We start from the raw sequence: 14,851 nt of genomic DNA, 5'->3' as shown, positions 1-14,851 counted from the left end.
AAGGGACGAAAATTAGGTCTATTTTTTGCCTTGAAGGGCCGATCCTGAGGAAGGGCGTGGCCCTTACCCCCAGTGATATCAGAGATAATCTCTTTCAAGTCAGGACCAAACAGCGTTTTCCCCTTGAAAGGAATGTTTAGTAGCTTGTTCTTGGAAGACGCATCAGCCGACCAAGATTTCAACCAAAGCGCTCTGCGCGCCACAATAGCAAACCCAGAGTTCTTAGCCGCTAACTTAGCCAATTGCAAAGAGGCGTCTAGAGTGAAAGAATTAGCCAATTTGAGAGCATTGATTCTGTCCATAATCTCCTCATAAGGAGGAGAGTCACTATCGAGCACCTTAAGCAGTTCATCAAACCAGAAATATGCGGCTGTAGTGACAGGGACAACGCATGAAATGGGTTGTAGAAGGTAACCCTGCTGAACAAACATCTTTTTAAGCAAACCTTCTAATTTTTTATCCATAGGATCTTTGAAAGCACAACTATCCTCTATGGGAATAGTGGTGCGTTTGTTTAAAGTAGAAACCGCTCCCTCGACCTTGGGGACTGACTGCCATAAGTCCTTTCTGGGGTCGACCATAGGAAACAATTTTTTAAATATGGGGGGAGGGACGAAAGGAATACCGGGCCTTTCCCATTCTTTATTAACAATGTCCGCCACCCGCTTGGGTATAGGAAAAGCTTCTGGGAGCCCCGGCACCTCTAGGAACTTGTCCATTTTACATAGTTTCTCTGGGATGACTAAATTTTCACAATCATCCAGAGTGGATAATACCTCCTTAAGCAAAATGCGGAGATGTTCCAATTTAAATTTAAATGTAATCACATCAGATTCAGCCTGCTGAGAAATGTTCCCTAAATCAGTAATTTCTCCCTCAGACAAAACCTCCCTGGCCCCCTCAGATTGGGTTAGGGGCCCTTCAGAGATATTAATATCAGCGTCGTCATGCTCTTCAGTAACTAAAACAGAGCAGCCACGCTTACGCTGACAAGGGTTCATTTTGGCTAAAATGTTTTTGACAGAATTATCCATTACAGCCGTTAATTGTTGCATAGTAAGGAGAATTGGCGCGCTAGATGTACTAGGGGCCTCCTGAGTGGGCAAGACTCGTGTAGACGAAGGAGGGAATGATGCAGTACCATGCTTACTCCCCTCACTTGAGGAATCATCTTGGGCATCATTGTCATTATCACATAAATCACATTTATTTAAATGAATAGGAATTCTGGCTTCCCCACATTCAGAACACAGTCTATCTGGTAGTTCAGACATGTTAAACAGGCATAAACTTGATCAGAAAGTACAAAAAACGTTTTAAAATAAAACCGTTACTGTCACTTTAAATTTTAAACTGAACACACTTTATTACTGCAATTGCGAAAAAACATGAAGGAATTGTTCAAAATTCACCAAATTTTCACCACAGCGTCTTAAAGCCTTGAAAATATTGCACACCAATTTTGGAAGCTTTAACCCTTAAAATAACGGAACCGGAGCCGTTTTAAGCTTTAAACCCCTTTACAGTCCCTGGTATCTGCTTTGCTGAGACCCAACCAAACCCAAAGGGGAATACGATACCAAATGACGCCTTCAGAAGTCTTTTATAAGTATCAGAGCTCCTCTCACATGCGACTGCATGCCATGCCTCTCAAAAACAAGTGCGCAACACCGGCGCGAAAATGAGACTCTGCCTATGCTTTGGGAAAGCCCCTAAAGAATAAGGTGTCTAAAACAGTGCCTGCCGATATTATTAAATCAAAATACCCAGAATAAATGATTCCTCAAGGCTAAATAAGTGTTAATATCAATCGATTTAGCCCAAAAAAAGTCTACAGTTTAAATAAGCCCTTGTGAAGCCCTTATTTACAATCGTAATAAACATGGCTTACCGGATCCCATAGGGAAAATGACAGCTTCCAGCATTACATCGTCTTGTTAGAATGTGTCATACCTCAAGCAGCAAGAGACTGCAAACTGTTCCCCCAACTGAAGTTAATTGCTCTCAACAGTCCTGTGTGAAACAGCCATGGATTTTAGTTACGGTTGCTAAAATCATTTACCTCATACAAACAGAATTCTTCATCTCTTTTCTGTTTCTGAGTAAATAGTACGTACCAGCACTATTTGAAAATAACAAACTCTTGATTGAATAATGAAAAACTACAGTTAAACACTAAAAAACTCTAAGCCATCTCCGTGGAGATGTTGCCTGTACAACGGCAAAGAGAATGACTGGGGTAGGCGGAGCCTAGGAGGGATCATGTGACCAGCTTTGCTGGGCTCTTTGCCATTTCCTGTTGGGGAAGAGAATATCCCACAAGTAAGGATGACGCCGTGGACCGGACACACCTATGTTGGAGAAAATGGCATCACAAATGAAATTATTAGCATGTTGAATCAACTTAACAATGCTAGACAAATCATGATCCGATATTTGTTGCGCTAAAGTCTCCAACCAAAAAGTTGAAGCAGCTGCAACATCAGCCAAATAAATTGCAGGCCTAAGAAGATGACCTGAATATAAATTTCTTAGATAAGATTCAAGTTTCCTATCTAAAGGATCTTTAAAAGAAGTACTATCTTCCGTAGGAATAGTAGTATGTTTAGCAAGAGTAGAGATAGCCCCATCAACTTTGGGGATCTTTTCCCAAAACTCCAATCTAACTGCTGGCAAAGGATACCATTTTTTAAACCTTGAAGAAGGAATAAAAGAAGTACCAGGTCTATTTCATTCTTTAGAAATCATATCAGAAATAGCATCAGGAACTGGAAAAACCTCTGGAATAACCACAGGAGGTTTATAAACAGAATTTAAACGTTTACTAGTTTTAAAATCAAGAGGACTAGTTTCCTCCATATCCAATGTAATCAACACTTCTTTTAATAAAGAACAAATATACTCCATTTTAAATAAATAAGAGGATTTGTCAGTGTCAATATCTGAGGCAGGATCTTCTGAATCAGATAGATCCTCATCAAAGAAAGATAAATCAGTATATTGCCGGTCATTTGAAATTTCATAAATTCTATGAGAAGTTTTAAAAGACCTTTTACGTTTATTAGAAGGTGGAATGGCAGACAAAGCCTTCTGAATAGAATCAGAAATAAATTCTTTTAAATTTACAAGTATATCTTGTGCATTAGATGTTGAGGGAACAGCAACAGGTAATGAACTACTACTGATGGATACATTTTCTGCATGTAAAGGTTTATCATGACAACTATTACAAACCACAGCTGGAGGTATAATCTCCACAAGTTTACAACAAATGCACTTAGCTTTGGTAGAACTGTTATCATGCAGCAGGGATCCAACAGTGAATTCTGAGACAGGATCAGATTGAGACATCTTGCAAATGTAAGAGAAAAAAAATCTTTTTTTTATCAATTTACTTATATGGCAGATTCAGGAATGGGAAAAAATGCAAATAGCATAGCCCTCTGACATAGAAAGATGCAAATAGGAATGGGGTGTTAAATAATGAAAATATTTGGCGCCAAGTATGACGCACAACAGAAAAATATTTTTTGGCGCCAAAAACGTCCGAAAACGACACACTCGCGTCATAGATGACGCATCCTTGTGAAGGACTCGGCGTCAACTAAGACGCCGGAAATGACGAATTTGCGTCAACGAACATAACTTCGTGCCAAAAAAATTGCGCCAAGAATGACGCAATAAACTTTGGCATTTTGAGCCCTCGTGGGTCTAATTAGACAGTCAATTTGAAAAAGAGACTATGTCCCAGGTAAGAAATACATTTTCCTAAAAAAGCATTTCCCAGATATGAAACTTACAGTCTGCAAAACAGAATTTATGTTTACCTGATAAATTACTTTCTCCAACGGTGTGTCCGGTCCACGGCGTCATCCTTACTTGTGGGATATTCTCTTCCCCAACAGGAAATGGCAAAGAGCCCAGCAAAGCTGGTCACATGATCCCTCCTAGGCTCCGCCTTCCCCAGTCATTCGACCGACGTAAAGGAGGAATATTTGCATAGGAGAAATCATATGATACCGTGGTGACTCTAGTTAAAGAAAATAAATTATCAGACCTGATTAAAAAACCAGGGCGGGCCGTGGACCGGACACACCGTTGGAGAAAGTAATTTATCAGGTAAACATAAATTCTGTTTTCTCCAACATAGGTGTGTCCGGTCCACGGCGTCATCCTTACTTGTGGGAACCAATACCAAAGCTTTAGGACACGGATGATGGGAGGGAGCAAATCAGGTCACCTAGATGGAAGGCACCACGGCTTGCAAAACCTTTCTCCCAAAAATAGCCTCAGAAGAAGCAAAAGTATCAAATTTATAAAATTTAGTAAAAGTGTGCAGTGGAGACCAAGTCACTGCCTTACATATCTGATCAACAGAAGCCTCGTTCTTGAAGGCCCATGTGGAAGCCACGGCCCTAGTGGAATGAGCTGTGATTCTTTCAGGAGGCTGCCGTCCGGCAGTCTCGTAAGCCAATCTGATGATGCTTTTAAGCCAAAAAGAGAGAGAGGTAGAAGTTGCTTTTTGACCTCTCCTTTTACCAGAATAAACAACAAACAAGGAAGATGTTTGTCTGAAATCCTTTGTAGCATCTAAATAGAATTTTAGAGCACGAACTACATCCAAATTGTGCAACAAACGTTCCTTCTTTGAAACTGGATTCGGACACAAAGAAGGCACGACTATCTCCTGGTTAATGTTTTTGTTAGAAACAACTTTCGGAAGAAAACCAGGTTTAGTACGCAAAACCACCTTATCTGCATGGAACACCAGATAAGGAGGAGAACACTGCATAGCAGATAACTCTGAAACTCTTCTAGCAGAAGAAATTGCAACCAAAAACAAAACTTTCCAAGATAATAACTTAATATCTACGGAATGTAAGGTTTCAAACGGAACCCCCTGAAGAACTGAAAGAACTAAATTGAGACTCCAAGGAGGAGTCAAAGGTTTGTAAACAGGCTTGATCCTAACCAGAGCCTGAACAAAAGCTTGAACATCTGGCACAGCCGCCAGCTTTTTGTGAAGTAAAACAGATAAAGCAGAAATCTGTCCCTTCAAAGAACTTGCAGATAATCCTTTCTCCAAACCATCTTGAAGAAAGGATAGAATCTTAGGAATTTTTATCTTGTTCCATGGGAATCCTTTAGATTCACACCAACAGATATATTTTTTCCATATTTTATGGTAGATTTTTCTAGTTACAGGCTTTCTGGCCTGAACAAGAGTATCAATGACAGAATCTGAGAACCCTCGCTTTGATAAAATCAAGCGTTCATTCTCCAAGCAGTCAGTTGGAGTGAGGCCAGATTCGGATGTTCGAACGGACCTTGAACAAGAAGGTCCCGTCTCAAAGGTAGCTTCCATGGTGGAGCCGATGACATATTCACCAGGTCTGCATACCAAGTCCTGCGTGGCCACGCAGGAGCTATCAAGATCACCGATGCCCTCTCCTGATTGATCCTGGCTACCAGCCTGGGGATGAGAGGAAACGGTGGGAATACATAAGCTAGGTTGAAGGTCCAAGGTGCTACTAGTGCATCTACTAGAGTCGCCTTGGGATCCCTGGATCTGGACCCGTAGCAAGGAACCTTGAAGTTCTGACGAGAGGCCATCAGATCCATGTCTGGAATGCCCCACAATTGAGTAATTTGGGCAAAGATTTCCGGATGGAGTTCCCACTCCCCCGGATGAAATGTCTGACGACTCAGAAAATCCGCCTCCCAATTTTCCACTCCTGGGATGTGGATTGCAGACAAGTGGCAGGAGTGAGTCTCCGCCCATTGAATGATTTTGGTCACTTCTTCCATCGCCAGGGAACTCCTTGTTCCCCCCTGATGGTTGATATACGCAACAGTCGTCATGTTGTCTGATTGAAACCGTATGAATTTGGTCTTTGCTAGCTGAGGCCAAGCCTTGAGAGCATTGAATATCGCTCTCAGTTCCAGAATATTTATCGGGAGAAGAGACTCTTCCCGAGACCAAAGACCCTGAGCTTTCAGGAGTTCCCAGACCGCGCCCCAGCCCACCAGACTGGCGTCGGTCGTGACAATGACCCACTCTGGTCTGCGGAAGCTCATCCCCTGTGACAGGTTGTCCAGGGTCAGCCACCAACGGAGTGAATCTCTGGTCCTCTGATCTACTTGTATCGTCGGAGACAAGTCTGTATAATCCCCATTCCACTGACTGAGCATTCACAGTTGTAATGGTCTCAGATGAATTCGCGCAAAAGGAACTATGTCCATTGCCGCGACCATCAAACCTTTTACTTCCATGCACTGCGCTATGGAAGGAAGAGGAACAGAATGAAGTACTTGACAAAAGCTTAGAAGTTTTGATTTTCTGGCCTCTGTCAGAAAAATCCTCATTTCTAAGGAGTCTATTATTGTTCCCAAGAAGGGAACTCTTGTTGACGGAGATAGAGAACTTTTTTCTACGTTCACTTTCCACCCGTGAGATCTGAGAAAGGCCAGGACAATGTCCGTATGAGCCTTTGCTTGTGGTAGGGACGACGCTTGAATCAGTATGTCGTCCAAGTAAGGTACTACTGCAATGCCCCTTGGTCGTAGCACCGCTAGAAGGGACCCTAGTACCTTTGTGAAAATTCTTGGAGCAGTGGCTAATCCGAATGGAAGTGCCACAAACTGGTAATGCTTGTCCAGAAAGGCGAACCTTAGGAACCGATGATGTTCCTTGTGTATAGGAATATGTAGATACGCATCCTTTAAATCCACAGTGGTCATGAATTGACCTTCCTGGATGGAAGGAAGAATAGTCCGAATGGTTTCCATTTTGAACGATGGAACCTTGAGAAACTTGTTTAGGATCTTGAGATCTAAGATTGGTCTGAATGTTCCCTCTTTTTTGGGAACTATGAACAGATTGGAGTAGAATCCCATCCCTTGTTCTCCTAATGGAACAGGATGAATCACTCCCATTTTTAACAGGTCTTCTACACAATGTAAGAATGCCTGTCTCTTTATGTGGTCTGAAGACAATTGAGACCTGTGGAACCTCCCCCTTGGGGGAAGCCCCTTGAATTCCAGAAGATAACCTTGGGAGACTATTTCTAGCGCCCAAGGATCCAGAACATCTCTTGCCCAAGCCTGAGCGAAGAGAGAAAGTCTGCCCCCCACCAGATCCGGTCCTGGATCGGGGGCCAACATCTCATGCTGTCTTGGTAGCAGTGGCAGGTTTCTTGGCCTGCTTACCTTTGTTCCAGCCTTGCATTGGCCTCCAGGCTGGCTTGGCTTGAGAAGTATTACCCTCTTGCTTAGAGGATGTAGCACTTGGGACTGGTCCGTTTCTGCGAAAGGGACGAAAATTTGGTTTATTTTTAGCCTTGAAAGACCTATCCTGAGGAAGGGCGTGGCCCTTACCCCCAGTGATATCAGAAATAATCTCTTTCAAGTCAGGGCCAAACAGCGTTTTCCCCTTGAAAGGTATGTTAAGCAATTTGTTCTTGGAAGACGCATCCGCTGACCAAGATTTTAGCCAAAGCGCTCTGCGCGCCACAATAGCAAACCCTGAATTTTTCGCCGCTAATCTAGCCAATTGCAAAGTGGCGTCTAAAGTAAAAGAGTTAGCCAATTTGAGAGCATGAATTCTGTCCATAATCTCCTCATAAGAAGAATCTTTATTGAGCGACTTTTCTAGTTCATCGAACCAGAAACACGCTGCTGTAGTGACAGGAACCATGCATGAAATTGGTTGTAGAAGGTAACCTTGCTGAACAAACATCTTTTTAAGCAAACCCTCTAATTTTTTATCCATAGGATCTTTGAAAGCACAACTATCTTCTATAGGGATAGTAGTGCGTTTGTTTAGAGTAGAAACCGCCCCCTCGACCTTGGGGACTGTCTGCCATAAGTCCTTTCTGGGGTCGACCATAGGAAACAATTTCTTAAATATAGGGGGAGGGACAAAAGGTATGCCGGGCCTTTCCCATTCTTTGTTTACAATGTCCGCCACACGCTTGGGTATAGGAAAAGCTTCGGGGGGCCCCGGGACCTCTAGGAACTTGTCCATCTTACATAATTTCTCTGGAATGACCAAATTCTCACAATCATCCAGAGTAGATAACACCTCCTTAAGCAGAGCGCGGAGATGTTCCAATTTAAATTTGAATGTAATCACATCAGGTTCAGCTTGTTGAGAAATTTTCCCTGAATCTGAAATTTCTCCCTCAGACAAAACCTCCCTGGCCCCCTCAGACTGGTGTAGGGGCACTTCAGAACCAATATCATCAGCGTCCTCATGCTCTTCAGTATTTTCTAAAACAGAGCAGTCGCGCTTTCGCTGATAAGTGGGCATTTTGGCTAAAATGTTTTTGATAGAATGATCCATTACAGCCGTTAATTGTTGCATAGTAAGGAGTATTGGCGCACTAGATGTACTAGGGGCCTCCTGTGTGAGCAAGACTGGCGTAGACGAAGGAGGGGATGATGCAGTACCATGCTTACTCCCCTCACTTGAGGAATCATCTTGGGCATCATTTTCTCTAAATTTTGTGTCACATAAATCACATCTATTTAAATGAGAAGGAACCTTGGCTTCCCCACATACAGAACATAGTCTATCTGATAGTTCAGACATGTTAAACAGGCATAAACTTGATAACAAAGTACAAAAAACGTTTTAAAATAAAACCGTTACTGTCACTTTAAATTTTAAACTGAACACACTTTATTACTGAAAATGTGAAAAAGTATGAAGGAATTGTTCAAAATTCACCAAAATTTCACCACAGTGTCTTAAAGCCTTAAAAGTATTGCACACCAAATTTGAAAGCTTTAACTCTTAAAATAACGGAACCGGAGCCGTTTTTATATTTAACCCCTATACAGTCCCTGGTATCTGCTTTGCTGAGACCCAACCAAGCCCAAAGGGGAATACGATACCAAATGACGCCTTCAGTAAGCTTTTTCTATGTATCTGAGCTCCTCACACATGCATCTGCATGTCTTGCTTCCCAAAAACAACTGCGCAATAGAGGCGCGAAAAACAGAATTTATGTTTACCTGATAAATTACTTTCTCCAACGGTGTGTCCGGTCCACGGCGTCATCCTTACTTGTGGGATATTCTCTTCCCCAACAGGAAATGGCAAAGAGCCCAGCAAAGCTGGTCACATGATCCCTCCTAGGCTCCGCCTACCCCAGTCATTCGACCGACGTTAAGGAGGAATATTTGCATAGGAGAAACCATATGGTACCGTGGTGACTGTAGTTAAAGAAAATAAATTATCAGACCTGATTAAAAAAACCAGGGCGGGCCGTGGACCGGACACACCGTTGGAGAAAGTAATTTATCAGGTAAACATAAATTCTGTTTTCTCCAACATAGGTGTGTCCGGTCCACGGCGTCATCCTTACTTGTGGGAACCAATACCAAAGCTTTAGGACACGGATGAAGGGAGGGAGCAAATCAGGTCACCTAAATGGAAGGCACCACGGCTTGCAAAACCTTTCTCCCAAAAATAGCCTCAGAAGAAGCAAAAGTATCAAACTTGTAAAATTTGGTAAAAGTGTGCAGTGAAGACCAAGTCGCTGCCCTACATATCTGATCAACAGAAGCCTCGTTCTTGAAGGCCCATGTGGAAGCCACAGCCCTAGTGGAATGAGCTGTGATTCTTTCGGGAGGCTGCCGTCCGGCAGTCTCGTAAGCCAATCTGATGATGCTTTTAATCCAAAAAGAGAGAGAGGTAGAAGTTGCTTTTTGACCTCTCCTTTTACCGGAATAAACAACAAACAAGGAAGATGTTTGTCTAAAATCCTTTGTAGCATCTAAATAGAATTTTAGAGCGCGAACAACATCCAAATTGTGCAACAAACGTTCCTTCTTTGAAACTGGTTTCGGACACAGAGAAGGTACGATAATCTCCTGGTTAATGTTTTTGTTAGAAACAACTTTTGGAAGAAAACCAGGTTTAGTACGTAAAACCACCTTATCTGCATGGAACACCAGATAAGGAGGAGAACACTGCAGAGCAGATAATTCTGAAACTCTTCTAGCAGAAGAAATTGCAACTAAAAACAAAACTTTCCAAGATAATAACTTAATATCAACGGAATGTAAGGGTTCAAACGGAACCCCCTGAAGAACTGAAAGAACTAAATTGAGACTCCAAGGAGGAGTCAAAGGTTTGTAAACAGGCTTAATTCTAACCAGAGCCTGAACAAAGGCTTGAACATCTGGCACAGCTGCCAGCTTTTTGTGAAGTAACACAGACAAGGCAGAAATCTGTCCCTTCAGGGAACTTGCAGATAATCCTTTTTCCAATCCTTCTTGAAGGAAGGATAGAATCTTAGGAATCTTAACCTTGTCCCAAGGGAATCCTTTAGATTCACACCAACAGATATATTTTTTCCAAATTTTGTGGTAAATCTTTCTAGTTACAGGCTTTCTGGCCTGAACAAGAGTATCGATAACAGAATCTGAGAACCCTCGCTTCGATAAGATCAAGCGTTCAATCTCCAAGCAGTCAGCTGGAGTGAAACCAGATTCGGATGTTCGAACGGACCCTGAACAAGAAGGTCTCGTCTCAAAGGTAGCTTCCAAGGTGGAGCAGATGACATATTCACCAGATCTGCATACCAAGTCCTGCGTGGCCACGCAGGAGCTATCAAGATCACCGACGCCCTCTCCTGATTGATCCTGGCTACCAGCCTGGGGATGAGAGGAAACGGCGGGAACACATAAGCTAGTTTGAAGGTCCAAGGTGCTACTAGTGCATCCACTAGAGCCGCCTTGGGATCCCTGGATCTGGACCCGTAGCAAGGAACTTTGAAGTTCTGACGAGAGGCCATCAGATCCATGTCTGGAATGCCCCACAGCTGAGTGACTTGGGCAAAGATTTCCGGATGGAGTTCCCACTCCCCCGGATGCAATGTCTGACGACTCAGAAAATCCGCTTCCCAATTTTCCACTCCTGGGATGTGGATAGCAGACAGGTGGCAGGAGTGAGACTCCGCCCATAGAATGATTTTGGTCACTTCTTCCATCGCTAGGGAACTCCTTGTTCCCCCCTGATGGTTAAAATTTTTTTGCGAAAAAACATGAAGGAATTGTTAATAATGAATCGATTTAGCCCAGAAAAACAGAATTTATGCTTACCTGATAAATTACTTTCTCCAACGGTGTGTCCGGTCCACGGCGTCATCCTTACTTGTGGGATATTCTCTTCCCCAACAGGAAATGGCAAAGAGTCCCAGCAAAGCTGGTCACATGATCCCTCCTAGGCTCCGCCCACCCCAGTCATTCGACCGACGGACAGGAGGAAATATATATAGGAGAAACCATATGATACCGTGGTGACTGTAGTTAGAGAAAATAATTCATCAGACCTGATTAAAAAACCAGGGCGGGCCGTGGACCGGACACACCGTTGGAGAAAGTAATTTATCAGGTAAGCATAAATTCTGTTTTCTCCAACATTGGTGTGTCCGGTCCACGGCGTCATCCTTACTTGTGGGAACCAATACCAAAGCTTTAGGACACGGATGAAGGGAGGGAGCAAATCAGGTCACCTAAATGGAAGGCACCACGGCTTGCAAAACCTTTCTCCCAAAAATAGCCTCCGAAGAAGCAAAAGTATCAAATTTGTAAAATTTGGCAAAAGTGTGCAGTGAAGACCAAGTCGCTGCCTTACATATCTGGTCAACAGAAGCCTCGTTCTTGAAGGCCCATGTGGAAGCCACAGCCCTAGTGGAGTGAGCTGTGATTCTTTCAGGAGGCTGCCGTCCGGCAGTCTCATAAGCCAATCGGATAATGCTTTTAAGCCAAAAGGAAAGAGAGGTAGAAGTCGCTTTTTGACCTCTCCTTTTACCAGAATAAACAACAAACAAGGAAGATGTTTGTCTGAAATCTTTAGTAGCCTCTAAATAGAATTTTAGAGCACGGACTACGTCCAAATTGTGTAACAAACGTTCCTTCTTTGAAACTGGATTCGGACACAAAGAAGGTACAACTATCTCCTGGTTAATACTTTTGTTGGAAACAACTTTCGGAAGAAAACCAGGCTTAGTACGCAAAACCACCTTATCTGCATGGAACACCAGATAGGGCGGAGAACACTGCAGAGCAGATAACTCTGAAACTCTTCTAGCAGAAGAAATTGCAACCAAAAACAAAACTTTCCAAGATAATAACTTAATATCTACGGAATGTAAGGGTTCAAACGGAACCCCTTGAAGAACTGAAAGAACTAGATTTAGACTCCAGGGAGGAGTCAAAGGTCTGTAAACAGGCTTGATCCTAACCAGAGCCTGAACAAATGCTTGAACATCTGGCACAGCTGCCAGTCTTTTGTGAAGTAAAACAGATAACGCAGAGATCTGTCCCTTCAGAGAACTTGCAGATAATCCTTTCTCCAAACCTTCTTGTAGAAAGGATAGAATCTTAGGAATTTTTATCTTTTTCCATGGGAATCCTTTAGATTCACACCAACAGATATATTTTTTCCATATTTTATGGTAAATTTTTCTAGTTACAGGCTTTCTAGCCTGAATCAGAGTATCTATTACAGAATCTGAAAACCCACGCTTTGATAAAATCAAGCGTTCAATCTCCAAGCCGTCAGTTGGAGGGAAACCAGATTCGGATGTTCGAATGGACCCTGAACAAGAAGGTCCTGTCTCAAAGGTAGCTTCCATGGTGGAGCCGATGACATATTCACCAGGTCTGCATACCAAGTCCTGCGTGGCCACGCAGGAGCTATCCAGATCACCGAGGCCCTCTCCTGATTGATCCTGGCTACCAGCCTGGGGATGAGAGGAAACGGTGGGAATACATAAGCTAGGTTGAAGGTCCAAGGTGCTACTAGTGCATCTACTAGGGTCGCCTTGGGATCCCTGGATCTGGACCCGTAGCAAGGAACCTTGAAGTTCTGACGAGACGCCATCAGATCCATGTCTGGAATGCCCCATAATTGAGTTATTTGGGCAAAGATTTCCGGATGGAGTTCCCACTCCCCCGGATGGAATGTCTGACGACTCAGAAAATCCGCTTCCCAATTTTCCACTCCTGGGATGTGGATCGCAGACAAGTGGCAGGAGTGATCCTCCGCCCATTGAATTATCTTGGTCACTTCTTTCATCGCCAGGGAAGTCCTTGTTCCCCCCTGATGATTGATATATGCAACGGTCGTCATGTTGTCTGACTGAAACCTTATGAATTTGGCCTTTGCTAGTTGAGGCCAAGCTCTGGGAGCATTGAATATCGCTCTCAGTTCCAGAATGTTTATCGGGAGAAGAGACTCTTCCCGAGACCATAGACCCTGAGCTTTCAGGGATTCCCAGACCGCGCCCCAGCCCACTAGGCTGGCGTCGGTCGTGACAATGACCCACTCTGGTCTGCGGAAGCTCATTCCCTGTGACAGATTGTCCAGGGTCAGCCACCAACGGAGTGAATCTCTGGTCTTTTGATCTACTTGAATCGTCGGAGACAAGTCTGTATAATCCCCATTCCACTGTTTGAGCATGCACAGTTGTAATGGTCTTAGATGAATTTGTGCAAAAGGAACTATGTCCATTGTTGCAACCATCAATCCTATTACTTCCATGCACTGCGCTATGGAAGGACGAGGAACAGAATGAAGTACTTGACAAGAGCTTAGAAGTTTTGATTTTCTGACCTCTGTCAGAAAAATCCTCATTTCTAAGGAATCTATTATTGTTCCCAAGAAGGGAACTCTTGTTGACGGGGACAGAGAACTTTTTTCTTTGTTCACCTTCCATCCGTGAGATCTGAGAAAGGCTAGGACGATGTCCGTATGAGCCTTTGCTTTTGACAGGGACGACGCTTGAATCAGGATGTCGTCCAAGTAAGGTACTACTGCAATGCCCCTTGGTCTTAGAACCGCTAGAAGGGACCCTAGTACCTTTGTGAAAATCCTTGGAGCAGTGGCTAATCCAAATGGAAGTGCCACAAACTGGTAATGCTTGTCCAGAAAAGCGAACCTTAGGAACTGATGATGTTCCTTGTGGATAGGAATATGTAGGTACGCATCCTTTAAATCCACGGTAGTCATAAATTGATTTTCCTGGATAGAAGGTAGGATCGTTCGAATAGTTTCCATTTTGAACGATGGTACCCTGAGAAATTTGTTTAGGATCTTTATATCCAAAATTGGTCTGAATGTTCCCTCTTTTTTGGGAACTATGAACAGATTGGAATAAAATCCCATTCCTTGTTCTCTTATTGGAACTGGATGTATCACTCCCATCTTTAACAGGTCTTCTACACAATGTAAGAATGCCTGTCTCTTTATTTGGTTTGAAGATAATTGAGACCTGTGGAACCTTCCCCTTGGGGGTAGTTCCTTGAATTCCAGGAGATAACCTTGAGAAACTATTTCTAGCGCCCAAGGATCCTGAACATCTCTTGCCCAAGCCTGAGCAAAGAGAGAAAGTCTGCCCCCCACTAGATCCGGTCCCGGATCGGGGGCTATCCCTTCATGCTGTTTTGGTAGCAGTGGTAGGCTTCTTGGCCTGCTTACCCTTGTTCCAGCCTTGCATTGGTTTCCAGGCTGGTTTGGGTTGTGAAGTATTACCCTCTTGCTTAGAGGATACAGAATTAGAGACTGGTCCGTTTCTGCGAAAGGGACGAAAATTAGGCTTATTATTAGCCTTAAAAGACCTATCCTGTGGGAGGGAGCGTGGCCCTTTCCCCCAGTGATGTCTGAAATAATCTCCTTCAAATCAGGTCCAAATAATGTTTTACCTTTGAAAGGAATGTTAAGCAATTTTGTCTTGGAAGACACATCCGCTGACCAAGACTTTAGCCAAAGCACTCTGCGCGCCACGACAGCAAACCCTGAATTTTTCGCCGCTAATCTAGCTAATTGCAAAGCGGC

The 14,851-nt window shown here is 43.4% G+C and overlaps 1 protein-coding gene across 1 annotated transcript in view; it reads right to left on the bottom strand.

Moving 5' to 3' along the window:
- The window catches only part of GALNT10 (polypeptide N-acetylgalactosaminyltransferase 10), a 402,787-nt gene that overhangs the window by 214,407 nt on the left and 173,529 nt on the right, over positions 1 to 14,851 (bottom strand). The gene's annotated exons all lie outside the window — the stretch shown is intronic.

This window comes from Bombina bombina, chromosome 6 (genome assembly GCF_027579735.1).
Source record: "Bombina bombina isolate aBomBom1 chromosome 6, aBomBom1.pri, whole genome shotgun sequence".
Classification (NCBI taxonomy): Eukaryota; Metazoa; Chordata; class Amphibia; order Anura; family Bombinatoridae; genus Bombina; species Bombina bombina.
The sequence above is the reverse complement of the archived record's forward strand: the minus strand, read 5'-3'. Positions and strand labels throughout refer to the sequence as shown.